The 22,547-nt window shown below is 38.8% G+C and overlaps 20 non-coding genes and 1 pseudogene across 20 annotated transcripts; 10 read left to right on the top strand and 11 right to left on the bottom strand.

The window, feature by feature from the left end:
* Positions 1–51: 51 nt before the first annotated feature.
* trnai-aau (transfer RNA isoleucine (anticodon AAU)) lies at positions 52–125 on the bottom strand. The gene has a single exon. It is a non-coding gene; the product is annotated as a tRNA-Ile (tRNA).
* Positions 126–423: 298 nt separating this feature from the next.
* Positions 424–505, bottom strand: trnal-cag (transfer RNA leucine (anticodon CAG)). Its single transcript has one exon. It is a non-coding gene; the product is annotated as a tRNA-Leu (tRNA).
* A 679-nt stretch (positions 506–1,184) lies between these two features.
* Positions 1,185–1,397, bottom strand: LOC131703477 (small nucleolar RNA U3). Its single transcript, XR_009309929.1, has one exon. It is a non-coding gene; the product is annotated as a small nucleolar RNA U3 (small nucleolar RNA).
* Positions 1,398–2,166: 769 nt separating this feature from the next.
* Positions 2,167–2,238, top strand: trnaw-cca (transfer RNA tryptophan (anticodon CCA)). The gene has a single exon. It is a non-coding gene; the product is annotated as a tRNA-Trp (tRNA).
* Positions 2,239–3,850: 1,612 nt separating this feature from the next.
* On the top strand, positions 3,851–3,924 carry trnan-guu (transfer RNA asparagine (anticodon GUU)). Its single transcript has one exon. It is a non-coding gene; the product is annotated as a tRNA-Asn (tRNA).
* A 135-nt stretch (positions 3,925–4,059) lies between these two features.
* On the bottom strand, positions 4,060–4,132 carry trnaf-gaa (transfer RNA phenylalanine (anticodon GAA)). The gene has a single exon. It is a non-coding gene; the product is annotated as a tRNA-Phe (tRNA).
* A 1,300-nt stretch (positions 4,133–5,432) lies between these two features.
* On the bottom strand, positions 5,433–5,645 carry LOC131703451 (small nucleolar RNA U3). Its single transcript, XR_009309907.1, has one exon. It is a non-coding gene; the product is annotated as a small nucleolar RNA U3 (small nucleolar RNA).
* A 139-nt stretch (positions 5,646–5,784) lies between these two features.
* Positions 5,785–5,857, top strand: trnav-uac (transfer RNA valine (anticodon UAC)). Its single transcript has one exon. It is a non-coding gene; the product is annotated as a tRNA-Val (tRNA).
* Positions 5,858–6,485: 628 nt separating this feature from the next.
* Positions 6,486–6,557, top strand: trnaw-cca (transfer RNA tryptophan (anticodon CCA)). Its single transcript has one exon. It is a non-coding gene; the product is annotated as a tRNA-Trp (tRNA).
* Positions 6,558–8,167: 1,610 nt separating this feature from the next.
* On the top strand, positions 8,168–8,241 carry trnan-guu (transfer RNA asparagine (anticodon GUU)). Its single transcript has one exon. It is a non-coding gene; the product is annotated as a tRNA-Asn (tRNA).
* A 136-nt stretch (positions 8,242–8,377) lies between these two features.
* On the bottom strand, positions 8,378–8,450 carry trnaf-gaa (transfer RNA phenylalanine (anticodon GAA)). The gene has a single exon. It is a non-coding gene; the product is annotated as a tRNA-Phe (tRNA).
* A 1,300-nt stretch (positions 8,451–9,750) lies between these two features.
* Positions 9,751–9,963, bottom strand: LOC131703450 (small nucleolar RNA U3). Its single transcript, XR_009309906.1, has one exon. It is a non-coding gene; the product is annotated as a small nucleolar RNA U3 (small nucleolar RNA).
* Positions 9,964–10,102: 139 nt separating this feature from the next.
* Positions 10,103–10,175, top strand: trnav-uac (transfer RNA valine (anticodon UAC)). The gene has a single exon. It is a non-coding gene; the product is annotated as a tRNA-Val (tRNA).
* Positions 10,176–10,803: 628 nt separating this feature from the next.
* Positions 10,804–10,875, top strand: trnaw-cca (transfer RNA tryptophan (anticodon CCA)). The gene has a single exon. It is a non-coding gene; the product is annotated as a tRNA-Trp (tRNA).
* A 1,382-nt stretch (positions 10,876–12,257) lies between these two features.
* trnaf-gaa (transfer RNA phenylalanine (anticodon GAA)) lies at positions 12,258–12,330 on the bottom strand. Its single transcript has one exon. It is a non-coding gene; the product is annotated as a tRNA-Phe (tRNA).
* Positions 12,331–13,631: 1,301 nt separating this feature from the next.
* On the bottom strand, positions 13,632–13,844 carry LOC131703448 (small nucleolar RNA U3). Its single transcript, XR_009309904.1, has one exon. It is a non-coding gene; the product is annotated as a small nucleolar RNA U3 (small nucleolar RNA).
* A 139-nt stretch (positions 13,845–13,983) lies between these two features.
* Positions 13,984–14,056, top strand: trnav-uac (transfer RNA valine (anticodon UAC)). Its single transcript has one exon. It is a non-coding gene; the product is annotated as a tRNA-Val (tRNA).
* A 628-nt stretch (positions 14,057–14,684) lies between these two features.
* trnaw-cca (transfer RNA tryptophan (anticodon CCA)) lies at positions 14,685–14,756 on the top strand. The gene has a single exon. It is a non-coding gene; the product is annotated as a tRNA-Trp (tRNA).
* A 1,383-nt stretch (positions 14,757–16,139) lies between these two features.
* Positions 16,140–16,212, bottom strand: trnaf-gaa (transfer RNA phenylalanine (anticodon GAA)). The gene has a single exon. It is a non-coding gene; the product is annotated as a tRNA-Phe (tRNA).
* A 1,311-nt stretch (positions 16,213–17,523) lies between these two features.
* LOC131703491 (small nucleolar RNA U3) lies at positions 17,524–17,724 on the bottom strand (annotated as a pseudogene).
* A 139-nt stretch (positions 17,725–17,863) lies between these two features.
* On the top strand, positions 17,864–17,936 carry trnai-uau (transfer RNA isoleucine (anticodon UAU)). The gene has a single exon. It is a non-coding gene; the product is annotated as a tRNA-Ile (tRNA).
* The last annotated feature ends 4,611 nt before the right edge of the window (positions 17,937–22,547 follow it).

Below are 22,547 nucleotides of genomic sequence, written 5' to 3'. Positions count from 1 at the left end.
TCATTTTGGCACCATTACAAATGCTGTGGTTTCTTTAAAGAAGAAAAGCCGCGGCCCGTACGGGGATCGAACCCGCGACCTTGGCGTTATTAGCACCACGCTCTAACCAACTGAGCTAACCGGCCACACACTCAAAACTTGATACTAGAACCCGAGGAAAATAAGTCCTGCGGACATTATTATTGTTCTACCAAGATGTTCTCATGTTAAACTGAACAATAACACATTCAAAGTATTGGAAAGGCATAATTAGAGGCCTCGTCATAATGAGGCAGTTTAACAGTGTGAAGGATGTGGTGAGGTGCAGGCTTGCGGTGACTTTCTCTCATTTAACGACCTTGTGATTTGAATACTAACAAGAAAAACAAATCAAATTACCAAGCATTCGGTGGACGTTTTAAGAAATAAATAAACAAACAGACTTGTCAGAAGTGGGATTCGAACCCACGCCTCCAGAGAGACTGCGACCTGAACGCAGCGCCTTAGACCGCTCGGCCATCCTGACTTACACTGACGACTTTGCACAACACTGCAGTACACTGCTGAACCTCCAATGTCTGACGCTACAGTAAATCACCTGGGGGGGTGTGAACTTATTCTTTATCTGTTTATATTAAGGAGGGTGACCTGTTTCGTCGCATTCTATATGGGATCACAAGGACACTCCTCTTACAGACAGAAAATATACGGCAAACAGAGCGATCGCTTCACGGTTTGAAACAAATCAGAACAGTCTGTTAGCAAATTAACTTCATGAAAAAAAACACACAGGCATTACATAAATGTTACAGATATGTTTCGTAGACACAAAAGTTGTAACATAATTGAGTACATTTGTAAACTATCCGCCAGTAACAGACATTATCTCACATTATCTCTAGTTTCAAACGCATTATCACAGGCGGCACAATTACGACATGGAAAAAATCCAGTATATTTGTCTAGTACACCTAGATCTCTCGAATATTAAAATGAGTCAGCCCTTAAAAAAACACTGTCCATGTTCATTTCTATGTATATGACATTGCCTATACACAATACCTGTCATGTAAGCCTATTGGTATAAAACCGATCACAATTAATGTGATCCGTGTTTTCAGTCAGATTGATAGTTTTAATCAATCATCGAAAAAGCAGCAGTGCTTTGCAACTGTAGTTCGTCTTGCGTACCTTTTGGTAAGATACCCACTCAGAACGTGTCCGCTTCCTCCAGCCCCCTAAGGAACACTGGAGCGGTCATCAATAACAGGGAGCAGTTGGCCAAAAAAAAAAAAACACTCGCTGTCTCCTTCACGCTAAAAAACGAACACTCACTCTTCCTCGTGGATAGCGAGTCCAAACACTTTAAAAACGCATTTCGCTAACATTATATATAAAGTTTATTAAAAAAAAGTCTGAAATATTACTGGTTGTACTTCATATTGCTTCAGTTCATTTTGTTAAAGAATGTTCATTTTGGCACCATTACAAATGCTGTGGTTTCTTTAAAGAAGAAAAGCCGTGGCCCGTACGGGGATCGAACCCGCGACCTTGGCGTTATTAGCCAAGGAAACCCGAGGAAAATAAGTCCTGCGGACATTATGATTGTTCTACCAAGTTGTTCTCATGTTAAACTGAACAATAACACATTCAAAGTATTGGAAAGGCATAATTAGAGGCCTGGTCATAATGAGGCAGTTTAACAGTGTGAAGGATGTGGTGAGGTGCAGGCTTGCGGTGACTTTCATGTATTTCATGTCATTAGATGATCAAAGCCCCTTTGTGCCAGTGCGCATTCGGAGACGCGCTGAGAAAATCCGTCATCTGTGTCACTCAGTACTGCCAGCTTTCCCTCGTTGGTGATATATTGGTCAGCATAGCTGCTTTCCAAGTAATTGACCCGAGACGATTCCCAGCCAGTACAACTGTGTTTATGCCCACGTTTCAAATAATAAACATCATAAAAGCAAATTGCATTGTTTTATGTTTTCTTTACTTTTAAGCTGAGAATCAAACACACTTCTGACAACTTCATAGCCCTGCTGACTACGAACAAATATTGAGTCGGCTGTTTCCCTTGACCCTGGTGATACCGAGTGTTTTCCAATTATCAGCATCGGACTTAGCATGCCTTTGGCATGCTTGCTGTGCACTCTAGCATTGCATAACAAGCATGCACTACGGCAGGAATTCGTGGCGCAACGGTAGCGCGTCTGACTCCAGATCAGAAGGTTGCGTGTTCAAATCACGTCGAGGTCAAAGCCTTCTTTGTTTCTATTCCACACCATTTAATTTTGTAAAGTGTTTGCAAATACTAGTTTGGAAGAATTTAATGTACAGCAAGTAATAATTGATACCTTTAAGCTGAACAGGCATTTAAGAATTAACAACGAAGACATAAAAAGGGACACAACGCCAACAGAGTTCAAGCCCATCACCTTAACCACTTGGCCACGACTACTTGGTGCAACGTGCCAAGATCTATAAACACAGACCACATATATCACAGACCAAGAACAAATACACACACACTGTTTTAAATAAAACTGACGAAACCATAATCCCTGGTTTAGGAGGCCAGTGCCTTATCCTTTAGGTGACTTCCAGGTGGATAGCAGTCAGCGAGACAATACACGACCAGAGGAATAAATGTGTTCATTTTACTATAAAGATTGTTTCAATGAAATCAACAGCTGATACCAAACTCTTGTCAGCACTCAATACCATTTTAATTTCTTTTTTAAATCGGACTAAAATAGCGTTCCTAACACGATTGTATTTTTGTTGTAAACAGACTACTTGTTGAAGTCACTGGAAAATACTGTGTGTACAAACATGTAATTAACTTGATTGTTTTAATATTCCAAATAACATATTACTTTGAAAAACATCTCCGTCGGCCACTGGATCGTGGTCTCAGGCTGGGATACGGACCATTGAGAACAGTATAAACGATCTATGACTGGAAGTAGCTTACATGAGAAATGCTCTCGTTAAACATGCTAGGATGATCGACTTCGGCATTCTCCAACTGCTGTTTACATTTTCTAACACGTTATGAGAACGAATACAAAGTTTGACCCTTTCCTTGTAAGTGGGGGTAAGCACAAGTTATTTTCAGATGTTATGTCTTTATTTAAGCACAATCAAGTCCTGCGTAGTGCAAATCACATTACTATATTTTTTATATTAGTCAAGTCCTATTGAAAGAGTTCTTAAATAGTTTCAACATTATCAATGATCAATTTGAAATTTGCTTATTGATTTAAACCAGTATGAGATGCACACTCAAAATGTGTCCCCTTCCTTCAACAACCCCCTGACTGAAGATTGGAGTGGTCATCACTAGCAGCCAGCAGGTGCCCGAAAACAACACTCATTGTCAGCTCGGTGCTGAGAAGTGGCAAGCTCTACTTCATTAATATGATACAATGACTGGGCAACAACGAGGTGTTACATTAACAATACCAACTAACTTGAGACAGCCAAGACGTTGAAGTATACCTTAAGTCTGTCATGTGATGCAATAACAGGTTTTAGCATTTTTGCATTTCCTGCTTCGTCAAACAAGCTCAAGCCACAGCACACAGCGCTGATGCATCGGAACAGAGGTGGATTTTAAAGCGACTGAATCAACGAGCTGAGACTACTTTTTGAAGAAACTGAAAACATACCTCTCGTCGAAAAATGTGCTATTTAGTTAATTTATTTATTTATTGAATTTGCAAATGGCAGACTACATACATGGGAATAAATATAAAAGGCTTGAAGTTTGCTTGCATTGGGTTGCATACATTTAATTGTGATTACAGACTTTTCTGCCGTGTTGCTTTCTTCTTAGATGTGGTCTCAGGTTCGGTTGAGCCGATTTGTCTCTGTGGCGCAATTGGTTAGCGCGTTCGGCTGTTAACCGAAAGGTTGGTGGTTCAAGCCCACCCAGGGACGATGTTTTTGCATTTCTTAATCACATTAGAAAATGGCACTCTGATACGTTGTTATTTCTTCCAATTAAACAGAACAAAAAAAAACCGCTCTATTTTTCAGTTCAAAATAATACAAAACAAAAATAGACTTGCTATTTGCCGAAACCCGGGATCGAACCATGGACCTTTAGATCTTCAGTCTAACGCTCTCCCAACTGAGCTATTTCAGCTTGACAAGACTTGCGTTTTTTGTCACCCCAGTAAACCTGTGTATTATGAGAAACGATCAACAGCTCGGCAACACAATAGAATCCGATGCCTTTACAAATGCGTTTCGAAACACTTAAGTTTTCACCCAGATGCGGTTTTCAGCCGAAACGGGGGGATAAAACTGCCTATGATCAAAGTGGGCAGAAAAGTTGCATACTTTGCATACCGTATTGGGAGAAAAGAAAGCGGATCATCAAATTGATCAATGCTAATGTTAAAACAATTTAAGAACACTTTACATAGGCCTTGACTAATATAAAAAATATAGTAATGTGATTTGCATTACGCAGGACTAGATTGAGCTTAAATAAAGACATTACATCTGAAAATAAATTGTGCTTACCCCCACTTACAAGGAGTGTCCAACTTTGTATTCGTACTCATAACGTGTTATAACATGTAAACAGCAATTGGAGAATGCCGATGTCGATCATCCTAGCATGTTAAACGAGGGCATTTCTGATGTAAGCTTCTTCCACTAATAGATCGTTTATACTGTTCTCAAAGGTCCGCATCCCAGCCTGAGACCTCGATCCAGTGGCCGACGGAGATGTTATTCAATTTAATATATTATTTTTAATATTAAAACAAGTTAAATACATGTTTGGACAAAATATTTTTCATTGACTTCAACGAGTAGTCTGTTTACAACCAAATGCAATCTGTGTTAGGAACGCTATTTTAGTCTGAATTAAAATGGAAATTAAAATGGTATTGCGTTCTGACAAGAGTTTGGTATCAGCTGTTGATTTCCTTGAAACAATCTTTTATAGTAAAATGAACACATTTATTCCTTTTAAGAATAAATAAAATTGAACTGTCAGAGGAGGATTTGAACCGACACCTCCACTTGGAGACCAGAACACAGAATTCTTTGGAAAGACAGAGTCCTTAAGTCTAGCGCCTTAGACCACTCGACCATCCTGACAAACTGCGTTCATTACAGCAGAAAACCGCATTATTTATTTCAGCACAGCCTAGGGTTGTCATATCAAGGCCCGATCGGGTTTATTACGCACATACCAACTGTTGCTCCATGAATGATGTAATGACAAGTGTTAAAACAGAAACGGTTTGAAGCCAACCCACAAAAGTAAGACTATTTATTTCAATATCGTTATAACTATAAACGATGCACGCATTTTACAATAGCAATTGCTATATGACAACGACCAAAAAATAATTTTGTTGCAATACTGTATACAGTGTGAACAGAATCAGATATTGCTCTGTTGCCTCGAAGAAACATCTACATTTTGTATTTAAAAAGGACGTCCAACTTGGGGCTCGATCCCAAAAGAGAGCGGAATGTTCATCAATGATCAAGAACAGCTAAAGTGAAATAGCATTCAAGTCCCGCTTCGCGCTCAAAAGAAAACACTGTAACTCCTCGTTATGGTTAGCGAGACCAGACACTAGAAACGCATTTCACTAGAAACAAACTATAGAAATGATCCCTGAAAGTATAGTCTTAACAAATATGTGGGTAAAACAACTTCCCTACTCCCGGCATGATGGTGTCTGATTCGGTTTCCTTTCTAGAATATTACTTGTTCATTGTAATGTTAATAATTGCCAATGCGTTTCAAACACAAAACTCACTTTCTGACAAGGTTCCATAGTGTAGTGGTTATCACGTCTGCTTTACACGCAGAAGGTCCTGGGTTCGATCCCCAGTGGAACCACTTCAGTTTGTTTTTACAATATGACTCCCTGGTCAAGACAAGGTAGTTCTGGGTTTGGCCGATCATTAGATTGCGGATGTAAGGTCTCTGGTCCCATCGTAGAAGCAAGATAGTTTATTCACAAAAAATACATACACTTTTATTTATGTTTCTTTTGTTGGTAAATTAACCCAATACATTATTGCATTCTGTCACGTCATTAGATGATCAAAGCCCCTTTGTGCCAGTGCGCATTCAGAGGAGACGCGCTGAGAAAATCCGTCATCTGTGTCACTCAGTACTGCCAGCTTTCCCTCGTTGGTGATATATTGGTCAGCATAGCTGCTTTCCAAGTAATTGACCCGAGACGATTCCCAGCCAGTACAACTGTGTTTATGCCCACGTTTCAAATAATAAACATTATAAAAGCAAATCGCTTTGTTTTATGTTTTCTTTACTTTTAAGCTGAGAATCAAACACACTTCCGACAACTTCATAGCCCTGCTGACTACGAACAAATATTGAGTCGGCTGTTTCCCATGACCCTGGTTATACCGAGTGTTTTCCAAGTATCAGCATCGGACTTAGCATGCCTTTGGCATGCTTGCTGTGCACTCTAGCATTGCATAACAAGCATGCACTACGGCAGGAATTCGTGGCGCAACGGTAGCGCGTCTGACTCCAGATCAGAAGGTTGCGTGTTCAAATCACGTCGAGGTCAAAGCCTTCTTTGTTTCTATTCCACACCATTTAATTTTGTAATGTGTTTGCAAATACTAGTTTGGAAGAATTTAATGTACAGCAAGTAATAATTGATACCTTTAAGTTGAACAGGCATTTAAGAATTAACAACGAAGACATAAAAAGGGACACAACGCCAACAGAGTTCAAGCCCATCACCTTAACCACTTGGCCACGACTACTTGGTGCAACGTGCCAAGATCTATAAACACAGACCACATATATCACAGACCAAGAACAAATACACACACACTGTTTTAAATAAAACTGACGAAACCATAATCCCTGGTTTAGGAGGCCAGTGCCTTATCCTTTAGGTGACTTCCAGGTGGATAGCAGTCAGCGAGACAATACACGACCAGAGGAATAAATGTGTTCATTTTACTATAAAGATTGTTTCAATGAAATCAACAGCTGATACCAAACTCTTGTCAGCACTCAATACCATTTTAATTTCTTTTTTAAATCGGACTAAAATAGCGTTCCTAACACGATTGTATTTTTGTTGTAAACAGACTACTTGTTGAAGTCACTGGAAAATACTGTGTGTACAAACATGTAATTAACTTGATTGTTTTAATATTCCAAATAACATATTACTTTGAAAAACATCTCCGTCGGCCACTGGATCGTGGTCTCAGGCTGGGATACGGACCATTGAGAACAGTATAAACGATCTATGACTGGAAGTAGCTTACATGAGAAATGCTCTCGTTAAACATGCTAGGATGATCGACTTCGGCATTCTCCAACTGCTGTTTACATTTTCTAACACGTTATGAGAACGAATACAAAGTTTGACCCTTTCCTTGTAAGTGGTGGTAAGCACAAGTTATTTTCAGATGTTATGTCTTTATTTAAGCACAATCAAGTCCTGCGTAGTGCAAATCACATTACTATATTTTTTATATTAGTCAAGTCCTATTGAAAGAGTTCTTAAATAGTTTCAACATTATCAATGATCAATTTGAAATTTGCTTATTGATTTAAACCAGTATGAGATGCACACTCAAAATGTGTCCCCTTCCTTCAACAACCCCCTGACTGAAGATTGGAGTGGTCATCACTAGCAGCCAGCAGGTGCCCGAAAACAACACTCATTGTCAGCTCGGTGCTGAGAAGTGGCAAGCTCTACTTCATTAATATGATACAATGACTGGGCAACAACGAGGTGTTACATTAACAATACCAACTAACTTGAGACAGCCAAGACGTTGAAGTATACCTTAAGTCTGTCATGTGATGCAATAACAGGTTTTAGCATTTTTGCATTTCCTGCTTCGTCAAACAAGCTCAAGCCACAGCACACAGCGCTGATGCATCGGAACAGAGGTGGATTTTAAAGCGACTGAATCAACGAGCTGAGACTACTTTGAAGAAACTGAAAACATACCTCTCGTCGAAAAATGTGCTATTTAGTTAATTTATTTATTTATTGAATTTGCAAATGGCAGACTACATACATGGGAATAAATATAAAAGGCTTGAAGTTTGCTTGCATTGGGTTGCATACATTTAATTGTGATTACAGACTTTTCTGCCGTGTTGCTTTCTTCTTAGATGTGGTCTCAGGTTCGGTTGAGCCGATTTGTCTCTGTGGCGCAATTGGTTAGCGCGTTCGGCTGTTAACCGAAAGGTTGGTGGTTCAAGCCCACCCAGGGACGATGTTTTTGCATTTCTTAATCACATTAGAAAATGGCACTCTGATACGTTGTTATTTCTTCCAATTAAACAGAACAAAAAAAAAACCGCTCTATTTTTCAGTTCAAAATAATACAAAACAAAAATAGACTTGCTATTTGCCGAAACCCGGGATCGAACCATGGACCTTTAGATCTTCAGTCTAACGCTCTCCCAACTGAGCTATTTCAGCTTGACAAGACTTGCGTTTTTTGTCACCCCAGTAAACCTGTGTATTATGAGAAACGATCAACAGCTCGGCAACACAATAGAATCCGATGCCTTTACAAATGCGTTTCGAAACACTTAAGTTTTCACCCAGATGCGGTTTTCAGCCGAAACGGGGGGATAAAACTGCCTATGATCAAAGTGGGCAGAAAAGTTGCATACTTTGCATACCGTATTGGGAGAAAAGAAAGCGGATCATCAAATTGATCAATGCTAATGTTAAAACAATTTAAGAACACTTTACATAGGCCTTGACTAATATAAAAAATATAGTAATGTGATTTGCATTACGCAGGACTAGATTGAGCTTAAATAAAGACATTACATCTGAAAATAAATTGTGCTTACCCCCACTTACAAGGAGTGTCCAACTTTGTATTCGTACTCATAACGTGTTATAACATGTAAACAGCAATTGGAGAATGCCGATGTCGATCATCCTAGCATGTTAAACGAGGGCATTTCTGATGTAAGCTTCTTCCACTAATAGATCGTTTATACTGTTCTCAAAGGTCCGCATCCCAGCCTGAGACCTCGATCCAGGGGCCGACGGAGATGTTATTCAATTTAATATATTATTTTTAATATTAAAACAAGTTAAATACATGTTTGGACAAAATATTTTTCATTGACTTCAACGAGTAGTCTGTTTACAACCAAATGCAATCTGTGTTAGGAACGCTATTTTAGTCTGAATTAAAATGGAAATTAAAATGGTATTGCGTTCTGACAAGAGTTTGGTATCAGCTGTTGATTTCCTTGAAACAATCTTTTATAGTAAAATGAACACATTTATTCCTTTTAAGAATAAATAAAATTGAACTGTCAGAGGAGGATTTGAACCGACACCTCCACTTGGAGACCAGAACACAGAATTCTTTGGAAAGACAGAGTCCTTAAGTCTAGCGCCTTAGACCACTCGACCATCCTGACAAACTGCGTTCATTACAGCAGAAAACCGCATTATTTATTTCAGCACAGCCTAGGGTTGTCATATCAAGGCCCGATCGGGTTTATTACGCACATACCAACTGTTGCTCCATGAATGATGTAATGACAAGTGTTAAAACAGAAACAGTTTGAAGCCAACCCACAAAAGTAAGACTATTTATTTCAATATCGTTATAACTATAAACGATGCACGCATTTTACAATAGCAATTGCTATATGACAACGACCAAAAAATAATTTTGTTGCAATACTGTATACAGTGTGAACAGAATCAGATATTGCTCTGTTGCCTCGAAGAAACATCTACATTTTGTATTTAAAAAGGACGTCCAACTTGGGGCTCGATCCCAAAAGAGAGCGGAATGTTCATCAATGATCAAGAACAGCTAAAGTGAAATAGCATTCAAGTCCCGCTTCGCGCTCAAAAGAAAACACTGTAACTCCTCGTTATGGTTAGCGAGACCAGACACTAGAAACGCATTTCACTAGAAACAAACTATAGAAATGATCCCTGAAAGTATAGTCTTAACAAATATGTGGGTAAAACAACTTCCCTACTCCCGGCATGATGGTGTCTGATTCGGTTTCCTTTCTAGAATATTACTTGTTCATTGTAATGTTAATAATTGCCAATGCGTTTCAAACACAAAACTCACTTTCTGACAAGGTTCCATAGTGTAGTGGTTATCACGTCTGCTTTACACGCAGAAGGTCCTGGGTTCGATCCCCAGTGGAACCACTTCAGTTTGTTTTTACAATATGACTCCCTGGTCAAGACAAGGTAGTTCTGGGTTTGGCCGATCATTAGATTGCGGATGTAAGGTCTCTGGTCCCATCGTAGAAGCAAGATAGTTTATTCACAAAAAATACATACACTTTTATTTATGTTTCTTTTGTTGGTAAATTAACCCAATACATTATTGCATTCTGTCACGTCATTAGATGATCAAAGCCCCTTTGTGCCAGTGCGCATTCAGAGGAGACGCGCTGAGAAAATCCGTCATCTGTGTCACTCAGTACTGCCAGCTTTCCCTCGTTGGTGATATATTGGTCAGCATAGCTGCTTTCCAAGTAATTGACCCGAGACGATTCCCAGCCAGTACAACTGTGTTTATGCCCACGTTTCAAATAATAAACATTATAAAAGCAAATCGCTTTGTTTTATGTTTTCTTTACTTTTAAGCTGAGAATCAAACACACTTCCGACAACTTCATAGCCCTGCTGACTACGAACAAATATTGAGTCGGCTGTTTCCCATGACCCTGGTTATACCGAGTGTTTTCCAAGTATCAGCATCGGACTTAGCATGCCTTTGGCATGCTTGCTGTGCACTCTAGCATTGCATAACAAGCATGCACTACGGCAGGAATTCGTGGCGCAACGGTAGCGCGTCTGACTCCAGATCAGAAGGTTGCGTGTTCAAATCACGTCGAGGTCAAAGCCTTCTTTGTTTCTATTCCACACCATTTAATTTTGTAATGTGTTTGCAAATACTAGTTTGGAAGAATTTAATGTACAGCAAGTAATAATTGATACCTTTAAGTTGAACAGGCATTTAAGAATTAACAACGAAGACATAAAAAGGGACACAACGCCAACAGAGTTCAAGCCCATCACCTTAACCACTTGGCCACGACTACTTGGTGCAACGTGCCAAGATCTATAAACACAGACCACATATATCACAGACCAAGAACAAATACACACACACTGTTTTAAATAAAACTGACGAAACCATAATCCCTGGTTTAGGAGGCCAGTGCCTTATCCTTTAGGTGACTTCCAGGTGGATAGCAGTCAGCGAGACAATACACGACCAGAGGAATAAATGTGTTCATTTTACTATAAAGATTGTTTCAATGAAATCAACAGCTGATACCAAACTCTTGTCAGCACTCAATACCATTTTAATTTCTTTTTTAAATCGGACTAAAATAGCGTTCCTAACACGATTGTATTTTTGTTGTAAACAGACTACTTGTTGAAGTCACTGGAAAATACTGTGTGTACAAACATGTAATTAACTTGATTGTTTTAATATTCCAAATAACATATTACTTTGAAAATCATCTCCGTCGGCCACTGGATCGTGGTCTCAGGCTGGGATACGGACCATTGAGAACAGTATAAACGATCTATGACTGGAAGTAGCTTACATGAGAAATGCTCTCGTTAAACATGCTAGGATGATCGACTTCGGCATTCTCCAACTGCTGTTTACATTTTCTAACACGTTATGAGAACGAATACAAAGTTTGACCCTTTCCTTGTAAGTGGGGGTAAGCACAAGTTATTTTCAGATGTTATGTCTTTATTTAAGCACAATCAAGTCCTGCGTAGTGCAAATCACATTACTATATGTTTTATATTAGTCAAGTCCTATTGAAAGAGTTCTTAAATAGTTTCAACATTATCAATGATCAATTTGAAATTTGCTTATTGATTTAAACCAGTATGAGATGCACACTCAAAATGTGTCCCCTTCCTTCAACAACCCCCTGACTGAAGATTGGAGTGGTCATCACTAGCAGCCAGCAGGTGCCCGAAAACAACACTCATTGTCAGCTCGGTGCTGAGAAGTGGCAAGCTCTACTTCATTAATATGATACAATGACTGGGCAACAACGAGGTGTTACATTAACAATACCAACTAACTTGAGACAGCCAAGACGTTGAAGTATACCTTAAGTTTTTGCATTTCTTAATCACATTAGAAAATGGCACTCTGATACGTTGTTATTTCTTCCAATTACACAGAACAAAAAAAAAACGCTCTTTTTTCTGTTCAAAATAATACAAAACAAAAATAGTCTTGCTACTTGCCGAAACCCGGGATCGAACCAGGGACCTTTAGATCTTCAGTCTAACGCTCTCCCAACTGAGCTATTTCAGCTTGACAAGACTTGCGTTTTTTGTCACACCAGTAAACCTGTGTATTATGAGAAACGTCAACAGCTCGGCAACACAATAGAATCCGATGCCTTTACAAATGCGTTTCGAAACACTTAAGTTTTCTCCCAGATGCGGTTTTCAGCCGAAACGGGGGGATAAAACTGCCTATGATCAAAGTGGGCAGAAAAGTTGCATAATTTGCATACCGTATTGGGAGAAAAGAAAGCGGATCATCAAATTGATCAATGCTAATGTTAAAACAATTTAAGAACACTTTACATAGGCCTTGACTAATATAAAAAATATAGTAATGTGATTTGCATTACGCAGGACTAGATTGAGCTTAAATAAAGACATTACATCTGAAAATAAATTGTGCTTACCCCCACTTACAAGGAAAGTGTCCAACTTTGTATTCGTACTCATAACGTGTTATAACATGTACACAGCAATTGGAGAATACCGATGTCGATCATCCTAGCATGTTAAACGAGGGCATTTCTGATGTAAGCTACTTCCACTAATAGATCGTTTATACTGTTCTCAAAGGTCCGCATCCCAGCCTGAGACCACGATCCAGTGGCCGACGGAGATGTTATTCAATTTAATATATTATTTTTAATATTAAAACAAGTTAAATACATGTTTGGACAAAATATTTTTCATTGACTTCAACGAGTAGTCTGTTTACAACCAAATGCAATCTGTGTTAGGAACGCTATTTTAGTCTGAATTAAAATGGAAATTAAAATGGTATTGCGTTCTGACAAGAGTTTGGTATCAGCTGTTGATTTCCTTGAAACAATCTTTTATAGTAAAATGAACACATTTATTCCTTTTAAGAATAAATAAAATTGAGCTGTCAGAGGAGGATTTGATCAGACACCTCCACTTGGAGACCAGAACACAGAATTCTTTGGAAAGACAGAGTCCTTAAGTCTAGCGCCTTAGACCACTCGACCATCCTGACAAACTGCGTTCATTACAGCAGAAAACCGCATTATTTATTTCAGCACAGCCTAGGGTTGTCATATCAAGGCCCGATCGGGTTTATTACGCACATACCAACTGTTGCTCCATGAATGATGTAATGACAAGTGTTAAAACAGAAACAGTTTGAAGCCAACCCACAAAAGTAAGACTATTTATTTCAATATCGTTATAACTATAAACGATGCACGCATTTTACAATAGCAATTGCTATATGACAACGACCAAAAAATAATTTTGTTGCAATACTGTATACAGTGTGAACAGAATCAGATATTGCTCTGTTGCCTCGAAGAAACATCTACATTTTGTATTTAAAAAGGACGTCCAACTTGGGGCTCGATCCCAAAAGAGAGCGGAATGTTCATCAATGATCAAGAACAGCTAAAGTGAAATAGCATTCAAGTCCCGCTTCGCGCTCAAAAGAAAACACTGTAACTCCTCGTTATGGTTAGCGAGACCAGACACTAGAAACGCATTTCACTAGAAACAAACTATAGAAATGATCCCTGAAAGTATAGTCTTAACAAATATGTGGGTAAAACAACTTCCCTACTCCCGGCATGATGGTGTCTGATTCGGTTTCCTTTCTAGAATATTACTTGTTCATTGTAATGTTAATAATTGCCAATGCGTTTCAAACACAAAACTCACTTTCTGACAAGGTTCCATAGTGTAGTGGTTATCACGTCTGCTTTACACGCAGAAGGTCCTGGGTTCGATCCCCAGTGGAACCACTTCAGTTTGTTTTTACAATATGACTCCCTGGTCAAGACAAGGTAGTTCTGGGTTTGGCCGATCATTAGATTGCGGATGTAAGGTCTCTGGTCCCATCGTAGAAGCAAGATAGTTTATTCACAAAAAATACATACACTTTTATTTATGTTTCTTTTGTTGGTAAATTAACCCAATACATTATTGCATTCTGTCACGTCATTAGATGATCAAAGCCCCTTTGTGCCAGTGCGCATTCAGAGGAGACGCGCTGAGAAAATCCGTCATCTGTGTCACTCAGTACTGCCAGCTTTCCCTCGTTGGTGATATATTGGTCAGCATAGCTGCTTTCCAAGTAATTGACCCGAGACGATTCCCAGCCAGTACAACTGTGTTTATGCCCACGTTTCAAATAATAAACATTATAAAAGCAAATCGCTTTGTTTTATGTTTTCTTTACTTTTAAGCTGAGAATCAAACACACTTCCGACAACTTCATAGCCCTGCTGACTACGAACAAATATTGAGTCGGCTGTTTCCCATGACCCTGGTTATACCGAGTGTTTTCCAAGTATCAGCATCGGACTTAGCATGCCTTTGGCATGCTTGCTGTGCACTCTAGCATTGCATAACAAGCATGCACTACGGCAGGAATTCGTGGCGCAACGGTAGCGCGTCTGACTCCAGATCAGAAGGTTGCGTGTTCAAATCACGTCGAGGTCAAAGCCTTCTTTGTTTCTATTCCACACCATTTAATTTTGTAATGTGTTTGCAAATACTAGTTTGGAAGAATTTAATGTACAGCAAGTAATAATTGATACCTTTAAGTTGAACAGGCATTTAAGAATTAACAACGAAGACATAAAAAGGGACACAACGCCAACAGAGTTCAAGCCCATCACCTTAACCACTTGGCCACGACTACTTGGTGCAACGTGCCAAGATCTATAAACACAGACCACATATATCACAGACCAAGAACAAATACACACACACTGTTTTAAATAAAACTGACGAAACCATAATCCCTGGTTTAGGAGGCCAGTGCCTTATCCTTTAGGTGACTTCCAGGTGGATAGCAGTCAGCGAGACAATACACGACCAGAGGAATAAATGTGTTCATTTTACTATAAAGATTGTTTCAATGAAATCAACAGCTGATACCAAACTCTTGTCAGCACTCAATACCATTTTAATTTCTTTTTTAAATCGGACTAAAATAGCGTTCCTAACACGATTGTATTTTTGTTGTAAACAGACTACTTGTTGAAGTCACTGGAAAATACTGTGTGTACAAACATGTAATTAACTTGATTGTTTTAATATTCCAAATAACATATTACTTTGAAAATCATCTCCGTCGGCCACTGGATCGTGGTCTCAGGCTGGGATACGGACCATTGAGAACAGTATAAACGATCTATGACTGGAAGTAGCTTACATGAGAAATGCTCTCGTTAAACATGCTAGGATGATCGACTTCGGCATTCTCCAACTGCTGTTTACATTTTCTAACACGTTATGAGAACGAATACAAAGTTTGACCCTTTCCTTGTAAGTGGGGGTAAGCACAAGTTATTTTCAGATGTTATGTCTTTATTTAAGCACAATCAAGTCCTGCGTAGTGCAAATCACATTACTATATTTTTTATATTAGTCAAGTCCTATTGAAAGAGTTCTTAAATAGTTTCAACATTATCAATGATCAATTTGAAATTTGCTTATTGATTTAAACCAGTATGAGATGCACACTCAAAATGTGTCCCCTTCCTTCAACAACCCCCTGACTGAAGATTGGAGTGGTCATCACTAGCAGCCAGCAGGTGCCCGAAAACAACACTCATTGTCAGCTCGGTGCTGAGAAGTGGCAAGCTCTACTTCATTAATATGATACAATGACTGGGCAACAACGAGGTGTTACATTAACAATACCAACTAACTTGAGACAGCCAAGACGTTGAAGTATACCTTAAGTTTTTGCATTTCTTAATCACATTAGAAAATGGCACTCTGATACGTTGTTATTTCTTCCAATTACACAGAACAAAAAAAAAACGCTCTTTTTTTCTGTTCAAAATAATACAAAACAAAAATAGTCTTGCTACTTGCCGAAACCCGGGATCGAACCAGGGACCTTTAGATCTTCAGTCTAACGCTCTCCCAACTGAGCTATTTCGGCTTGACAAGACTTGCGTTTTTTGTCACACCAGTAAACCTGTGTATTATGAGAAACGTCAACAGCTCGGCAACACAATAGAATCCGATGCCTTTACAAATGCGTTTCGAAACACTTAAGTTTTCTCCCAGATGCGGTTTTCAGCCGAAACGGGGGGATAAAACTGCCTATGATCAAAGTGGGCAGAAAAGTTGCATAATTTGCATACCGTATTGGGAGAAAAGAAAGCGGATCATCAAATTGATCAATGCTAATGTTAAAACAATTTAAGAACACTTTACATAGGCCTTGACTAATATAAAAATATAGTAATGTGATTTGCATTACGCAGGACTAGATTGAGCTTAAATAAAGACATTACATCTGAAAATAAATTGTGCTTACCCCCACTTACAAGGAAAGTGTCCAACTTTGTATTCGTACTCATAACGTGTTATAACATGTACACAGCAATTGGAGAATACCGATGTCGATCATCCTAGCATGTTAAACGAGGGCATTTCTGATGTAAGCTACTTCCACTAATAGATCGTTTATACTGTTCTCAAAGGTCCGCATCCCAGCCTGAGACCACGATCCAGTGGCCGACGGAGATGTTATTCAATTTAATATATTATTTTTAATATTAAAACAAGTTAAATACATGTTTGGACAAAATATTTTTCATTGACTTCAACGAGTAGTCTGTTTACAACCAAATGCAATCTGTGTTAGGAACGCTATTTTAGTCTGAATTAAAATGGAAATTAAAATGGTATTGCGTTCTGACAAGAGTTTGGTATCAGCTGTTGATTTCCTTGAAACAATCTTTTATAGTAAAATGAACACATTTATTCCTTTTAAGAATAAATAAAATTGAGCTGTCAGAGGAGGATTTGATCAGACACCTCCACTTGGAGACCAGAACACAGAATTCTTTGGAAAGACAGAGTCCTTAAGTCTAGCGCCTTAGACCACTCGACCATCCTGACAAACTGCGTTCATTACAGCAGAAAACCGCATTATTTATTTCAGCACAGCCTAGGGTTGTCATATAAGGCCCGATCGGGTTTATTACGCACATACCAACTGTTGCTCCATGAATGATGTAATGACAAGTGTTAAAACAGAAACGGTTTGAAGCCAACCCACAAAAGTAAGACTATTTATTTCAATATCGTTATAACTATAAACGATGCACGCATTTTACAATAGCAATTGCTATATGACAACGACCAAAAACTAATTTTGTTGCAATACTGTATACAGTGTGAACAGAATCAGATATTGCTCTGTTGCCTCGAAGAAACATCTACATTTTGTATTTAAAAAGGACATCCAACGTGGGGCTCGATCCCAAAAGACAGCGGAATGTTCATCAATGATCAAGAACAGCTACAGTGAAGTAGCATTCAAGTCCCGCTACGCGCTCAGAAGAAAACACTGTAACTCCTCGTTATGGTTAGCGAGACCAGACACTAGAAACGCATTTCACTAGAAACAAACTATAGAAATGATCCCTGAAAGTAAAATCTTAACAAATATGTGGGTAAAACAACTTCCCTACTCCCGGCATGATGGTGTCTGATTCGGTTTCCTTTCTAGAATATTACTTGTTCATAGTAATGTTAATAATTGCCAATGCGTTTCAAACACAAAACTCACTTTCTGACAAGGTTCCATAGTGTAGTGGTTATCACGTCTGCTTTATACGCAGAAGGTCGTGGGTTCGATCCCCAGTGGAACCACTTCAATTTGTTTTTACAATATGACTCCCTGGTCAAGACAAGGTAGTTCTGGGTTTGGCCGATCATTAGATTGCGGATGTAAGGTATCTGGTCCCATCGTAGAAGCAAGATAGTTTATTCACAAAAAATACATACACTTTTATTTATGTTTCTTTTGTTGGTAAATTAACCCAATACATTATTGCATTCTGTCACGTCATTAGATGAGCAAAGCCCCTTTGTGCCAGTGCGCATTCAGAGGAGACGCGCTGAGAAAATCCGTCATCTGTATCACTCAGTACTGCCAGCTTTCCCTCGTTGGTGATATATTGGTCAGCATAGCTGCTTTCCAAGTAATTGACCCGAGACGATTCCCAGCCAGTACAACTGTGTTTATGCCCACGTTTCAAATAATAAACATTATAAAAGCAAATCGCTTTGTTTTATGTTTTCTTTACTTTTAAGCTGAGAATCAAACACACTTCCGACAACTTCATAGCCCTGCAGACTACGAACAAATATTGAGTCGTCTGTTTCCCATGACCCTGGTGATACTGAGTGTTTTCCAAGTATCAGCATCGGACTTAGCATGCCTTTGGCATGCTTGCTGTGCACTCTAGCATTGCATAACAAGCATGCACCACGGCAGGAATTCGTGGCGCAACGGTAGCGCGTCTGACTCCAGATCAGAAGGTTGCGTGTTCAAATTACGTCGAGGTCAAAGCCTTCTTTGTTTCTATTCCACACTATTTAATTTTGTAATGTGTTTGCAAATACTAGTTTGGACGAATTTAATGTACAGCAAGTAATAATTGATACCTTTAAGCTGAACAGTCATTTAAGAATTAACAACGAAGACATAAAAAGGGACACAACGCCAACAGAGTTCAAGCCCATCACCTTAACCACTTGGCCACGACTACTTGGTGCAACGTGCCAAGATCTATAAACACAGACCACATATATCACAGACCAAGAACAAATACACACACACTGTTTTAAATAAAACTGACGAAACCATAATCCCTAGTTTAGGAGGCCATTGCCTTATCCTTTAGGTGACTTCCAGGTGGATAGCAGTCAGCGAGACAATACACGACCAGAGGAATAAATGTGTTCATTTTACTATAAAGATTGTTTCAATGAAATCAACAGCTGATACCAAACTCTTGTCAGCACTCAATACCATTTTAATTTCTTTTTTAAATCGGACTAAAATAGCGTTCCTAACACAGATTGTATTTTTGTTGTAAACAGACTACTTGTTGAAGTCACTACTTGTTGAAGGAATTGTGGGAAATGTCGTTTTAAGACCTTGAAATATACCTTTGCTTCTATACCTGATCCAAAATTTCCCACAATTATTTTCAACGTCCCGTCCCTGCCTATTGGCTGAGCGTCGCAGAGCATGCAGGGGCGGCGCATTTAAATTTCAAACTTGTACAGACAGACACGGAGTATTTCGCTTATTTGTTTTTAAGATACTGACTGTCTGTTGAACAATACAAACTAACTTGAGACAGCCAAGCCGTTAAAGCATACCTTAATTCTGCCATGTGATGCAATAACAAGTATTGGCATTTTTGCATTGTCTGCCTCGTCAAACAAGCTCGAGCCACAGCATACAGCGCTGCTGCATCGGGACACAGAGGTGGATTTTAAAGCGACTGAATCAACGAGCTGAGACTACTTTTTGAAGAAATTGAAAACATACCTCTCGTCAAAATATTTGCTATTTAGTTAATTTATTTATTTTTTGAATTTGCAATTGGCAGACTACATTGCCGACAATCTGAATTGCTCATATCAAGTTGCGTTGTAGCCTATGAGAATCGCTGGCATAGCTCAAGGGGAATTAGCTCTAATGGTAGAGCGCTCGCTTAGCATGCGAGAAGTAGCGGGATCGATGCCCGCATTCTCCAAATAGTTTTAATGTATCTGCGTATTTAGTCCCAACGCATTATGGAGATAAATACAAAGTGTGACAATTCTTTGTAACAGAGACGCCCGCCCTACATGTGTATTTTAAAGCACAGTCTCCTAATTTGTAATATTCCCCAGGCTGAAAATCTGCATTGCGCCCTCCATCGTATGCCTTCCGAGAAGCACAAAGGGAGATTTTTTATATATTTTTTTTTAACAATGGAAGAGTTTGTGTTATTTGGGAATAATTATAAATGGCTTGAAATAACGCCTTGGCTGTGACTTATTGCTTTTATAAAACGGCTACACCAATATTTGTAACGTTAGTCACTTTTTGAGATCTAGTCAGCTATAACTATGCTAAGCTCCGCTAGCAAATCGACTAGCCGTCCTGTGCTAGCTAGCTAGCTGGGTTGCTAAAAAATATATATATATATATATATATATATATATATATATATATATATATATATATATATATATATATATATATATATATATATCAGCTCAAACATTTCCCAGGTCGCCTCTCTCTCTTCGCCTCTCTCTCTCTGCTCTCTCTCTCTCTCTCTCTCTCTCTCTCTCTCTCTCTCTCTCTCTCTCTCTCTCTCTCACACACACACACTCTCTAATTTTTTTAAAAAAATAAGATACGATACTACAGGTTTAAATACAGTAAAATCGGGAGCAGATAAGTGCAAGTTAAAGTGCATTAAGGGCAGAGTGCTATATTGTCCAGAAGGGGAGAGCTGAGTTTTACAGGTCCTGTCTGAAGAGGTGTGTCTTGAGGAGGTGCCAGAAGGTGGTCAGGGACTGGGCAGTCCTGACATCTATAGGAAGGTCGCTCCTCCACTGCAGGGCGAGGGTGGAATCTGCAGTATCAGTAGTGTATCCTACAGATGTCAGGACTGCCCAGTCCCTGACCACATTCCGGCGCCTCCTTAAGACTCACCTCTTCAAACAGCACCTGTAGAACTCCTCTGTTTGTATCCTGGGACACTATCACCCTTCATTTAAATGTGCTTTATTTTGCTCTTATCTGCATTTAATCCTGTACTTCAGAATACTGTAATCTGTCAAGTGTTTAACCTGTAGTATTTTGTATTTAATCATATCCTGATGTAACTATCACTATTTAATCATATCCTGATGTAACTATCACTATTATCTTCTGTATTATAGAATTATGGTTTGTCACACTTGAACAAAAGTTATTGTATTTCTTGCTCTTATTGTATTACTTGTATTGCAACACTTGAAATGTATTTGCTTACGATTGTAAGTTGCCCTGGATAAGGGCGTCTGCTAAGAAATAAATAATAATAATAATAATAATAATAATAATAATAATAATAATAATAATAATAATAATAATAATAATAATAGTTACTTTGAAAGACACTAAACCAGTTTAAAGCATTCGTTATTTAAACCAAAACCAGTGTATAAAGTGTTTTTGTAAGACAAATAAAACACAAATGCACCGAGATTTGAACTCAGCTCGCTAGATTCAGAGTGCTAGCCATTACACCATGAAACCACCCATACAGTTCCTCCATTGCAGGGACTCTCGTCAATGTTTCGTCAAAACACCAAACAGCACAAACTGCACTACACTCTGTGACCACAAGAGGGAGAGAGAGCGTAATAAAATGATGCTCTTTAATCCAGAGCAGTGGTTCTTAACCTGGGGTCCTCAGAGACAGTCCAGGAGGTCCACAGGAAAAAAACTTGAAACTTTTCACTCAACATTAGTAATGTGCAAAATCAAAATGTTTGCTTCTTGAATTGATTTGATTTCACAAAGTTTATGATGGATCTGTTAACCTGCAGCTCTGATTTTAATATTTTACAATTAATAATTATTTATACTGTGTAACAAAGCTACATAATCACAGCCGTGGCTAAGATGAATGGTTTGAGAGAAGGGAGAAGAGAGAGAAATAGCTGTGTTTGTACAAACTCAACACAAAGAAAACTATATTCTATTTTTTCGTTTTGCTTGCAAGATCAACTTTTTTCAGTTTTTTTCTGAATTGCAAACAAACTGCATCATCTGAAAATGAGTTTACACTTAAGAGCACTGCTTGACTAGAAGTGGCTGCTGTGCCAAGGAAGACAATTTGCAAAGAAAAGACACTTTGCATTGGCAGCACATGCTTCAGTGCTCTGGGAGTGTTTATAGCCCTGTGAGTTTAACAAGTTGTCTGAATTTAACCTGTCTGGTCAGGCTCTGAAATGGATGGAGTCTGACTTGTTAGATAGAAAACAAAGTGTTAAAATAAGCAATAGTGAATCAGCGTTTAGGATCTGTACTATGGGGGTCCCACAGGGATCTATATTTGGGCCTTTGTTATTTAGTCTCTACATTAATGATCTACCTTTGGTCTGTCCAGAAGATCAACCACAAGAGGAGACTGTAGTGTCTTGACATCACACTACGTTTGCACAAACAGCTTGCTCAATTAAGGGTGCCATGTTCTGGAATACGCTACCAGACTTTATGAAAAGTATATCAGACTACAAGAGTTTTTTTTTTTTAATAGAACTGAAAAAATGGTTGAAACAGGACCAACTTTGTGACCATGTCTAGTCCCCCTCCATTTGTTGACATTAAATAATAATAATTTAATGTTTGAGAGCTGCCCTTCATGGCAACAGAATCCACAACAACAATGACTTTTATCAGCATCTTCATCTGGGCACTTG

Source organism: Acipenser ruthenus, chromosome 32, assembly GCF_902713425.1.
Source record: "Acipenser ruthenus chromosome 32, fAciRut3.2 maternal haplotype, whole genome shotgun sequence".
Taxonomy (NCBI): Eukaryota; Metazoa; Chordata; class Actinopteri; order Acipenseriformes; family Acipenseridae; genus Acipenser; species Acipenser ruthenus.
This window is presented reverse-complemented; position numbering and strand designations above follow the sequence as displayed.